Source organism: Schistocerca serialis, chromosome 6 (genome assembly GCF_023864345.2).
Source record: "Schistocerca serialis cubense isolate TAMUIC-IGC-003099 chromosome 6, iqSchSeri2.2, whole genome shotgun sequence".
Lineage (NCBI taxonomy): Eukaryota > Metazoa > Arthropoda > Insecta > Orthoptera > Acrididae > Schistocerca > Schistocerca serialis.
In genome coordinates this window covers 91,008,319-91,011,506 of record NC_064643.1, presented here as the reverse complement: position 1 = coordinate 91,011,506, position 3,188 = coordinate 91,008,319, and the positions used below count along the sequence as shown (strand labels likewise).

Sequence of the window (3,188 nt, the reverse complement as noted above, 5' to 3'; positions counted from 1 at the left end):
ACTAACCTAAGGACATCACACACATCCATTCCGGAGGCAGGATTCGAACCTGCTACAGTAGCGGTCGCGCGGTTCCAGACTGTAGCTCCTAGAACAGCTCGGCCACCTGCGGCCGGCGAAATACAGACACAATCACTTTCTGTTCAGATCGGAACCTACATATTTGTGAGTTGTAGCTGCAGAATACTTCTCCCGTATTGCACATATCTATAGATCCCTTCTAGTAAACTTCCAGCTACTTATGAGAAATGTAGATGACTTGCTGAACTAGATATCAGGCAAGAAGTAACAGTTACGAGTTTGTGGAGATTTCAAAGTAGATTTCTTAAAATATACAAACAGGGAAAATGAAATGGAGTCATTATTTGGATGCTTCAATGTAATTTCAGTTGTCAATTTTTTTTCTAACCCATATGCAACAAGATAGAGGGGCTCTGATTGATAACATTTAACGGACAGTGCTTGGGCTGAAACAATTAACGTGTACCCAATTGCAAATGGACTTTTCCATCATGATATGAAATAAATAGTATGGTACCTTACATCACCAACACAGATTCATACAAAGCACTGAGATTTATTGAGAGTAAGTTAGAAGGGGTGATGAGCGATGAGGTGTATATAGGAAGGTAGAAATATGATTAAAATGTTCACCTAAACAAGAAAGAGAATGTACATCAAAAACGTCATTCCACAAAACTTTAAGTAACTAGAAGTAGTACCAACATCGTTCACTGAAATTAACAGAATTTTAAAAATTCTAAAACAAAGCTTGTACACTGTTGATGAAATTTCAAATATAATTCTGAAAAATTGCTGTAACTTAAGAGGTAATGTCCGTAGCAGTACATGCAATGCTTCACTTACACAACGTAATTTTCCAGGTAGGTTAAAACGTAATTGTTAAACCGCTCCATGTGAAAGGTGACAACAAGGATCTAAATAAGTACCTTCCAATTTCCTTATTGACATCTTCTACCAAAATAATCGAAAAGGTAGTGAACTGAGGAGTTCCGACGGCCTTGTCACCGTGGTAATACCGGTTCCCATAAGATCAACGAAGTTAAGCGCTGCTTGTCTTGGTTAACATTTGGATGAGTGACCGTCTCGTCTGCCGAGCGCTGTTGGCCAGCGGGTAGCACTCAGACTTTATGACGAAAATTCAGGAGTTACTTGATATGCCCCTCCGTATCAGCATCCAGTGACGCATGTATTTGAGGATGACATGGCGGTCGGTCGGTCCGGTACATAAGAAACGTGTACTGATGATTAATCACACATTTAAGGAAAAACAAGTAACTTATCATATCACTGTTTTGATTCCAGAAGTGGTTGCTTAACTGAGAATGCTGTCTATACATTCACTCGCCAAATATTTACACGCCTTTAATAATAAAATGTCACCAGTTGATAATTTTTGTGATCTTTCGAAGGCATTTCATTGCGTTGATTATGTTACTCTTGAGAGGTATGATGTATGTTAAATGAGGCGTATGGGTACCTGCTATGAATTTCTGAATTTCCTACCCCGGAAAAACCCTACTTAAATGAAAAGAGTGATCGAATTGGCTAAGTGAAGGTAGTGGTGGAACGACTTCGGTGCCTTACCCCTTGATAAAATAAGTGGATAAAACAGCCTGACAAAAGTTAATACAAGGCAGACAATGATTGTGAACCTAACTACTTGTTGTTGTCGTGGCCTTCAGTTCGTAGACTAGTTTGATGCAACTCTCCATGCTATTCGACCCTATGTTAGCCTCTTGATCTCCGAATAACTATTGCAACCTACATCCTCCTGAATTTGCTTACTATATTCATTTCGTGGTCTCCCTCTACGATTTTTACCCCTACGCTTCCCCCAATACTAAACTGGTGATCCATAGATGCCTCAGAATGTGTCCTAAGACCTGATCCCTTCTTCTAGTGATGTGGTGCCACAAATTTCTTTTTCTATCCAGTTCTGTTCAGTATCTCCTCATTAGTTACACAGTATACCCAGCTAATCTTCAGCATTCTTCTGCAGCACCATATTTCAGAAGCTTCTGTTCTCCATGTTTCACTTCAATACATGGTTACACTCAATACAAATTCTTTCAGAGGAGACTTCTTAAATCCATGCTCGGTGTTAACAAATTTCTGTTCTTCAGAAAAACATTTCATGAGATTGCCAAACCACATTTTATATTCTCTCTGATTCGGCCCTCACCAATTATTTTGATGACCAAGCAGCAGAATTCACCTACTACTGCCTCATTTCCTAATTAATTCCCTCAGTGTCATCTGATTTAATTCGACTACATTCCATTACTCTCGTTTTGCTTTTGTTGATGTTCATTTTATATGCTCCTTTCAAAAAACTATCCATTCCATTCAGCTGCTCTTCCAAATCCTTTACTGTCTCTGATAGAATTACAATATCAACGGCGAAACTCCAAGTGTTTGTTTCTTCTCCTTGACCTTGATTTCAACCCCAAATTTTTCTTTCGTTTCCTTTACTGCTTGTTTAATGCACAAATTGAATAACATCGGGAATAGCCTAGAACCTCGTCTCACTCCCTTCTCAATCATTACTTCCCTTTTATGCCCCTCGACCCTTACAACTGCAATCTGGTTTCTGAACAAGTTGTAAATAGCCTTATTCAAAACTTCCTGGCAGATTAAAACTGTGTGCCGGACCGAGACTCGAACTCGGGACCTTTGCCTTTCGGGGGCAATTGCTCTACCAACTGAGCTACCCAAGCACGACTGACGCCCCGTCCTCACAGCTTTACTTCTGCCAGTACCTCGTCTCCACATTTCCAGAGAGTAGGCACCCACTGGGTCTACTCAGTCTTTTCGCCAGAATTATAGTAAACTGATGCGAACAAAGGAAAGCAAGTATGAACAGAGTGGAATTACAGGATAGCGAAATAATAATAAACGGTATGATTTGTGGAGGGGTATCTGTTGAGAGGCCAGACAAACACGTGGTTCCCGAAGAGGGGCAGCAGCCTTTTCAATAGTTGCAGGGGCAACAGTCTGGATGATTGACTGATCTGGCCTTGTAACACTAACCAAACAGCCTCGCTGTGCTGGTACTGCGAATGGTTGAAAGCAAGGGGAAACTACAGCCGTTATTTTTCCCGAGGGCATGCAGCTTTACTGTATGGTTAATGATGATGGCGTCCTCTTGGGTAAAATATTCCGGA

General features: G+C 40.7%; 1 non-coding gene across 1 annotated transcript; it reads right to left on the bottom strand.

Moving 5' to 3' along the window:
• Positions 1–2,667: 2,667 nt before the first annotated feature.
• On the bottom strand, positions 2,668–2,742 carry Trnas-cga (transfer RNA serine (anticodon CGA)). Its single transcript has one exon. It is a non-coding gene; the product is annotated as a tRNA-Ser (tRNA).
• Positions 2,743–3,188: the final 446 nt, after the last annotated feature.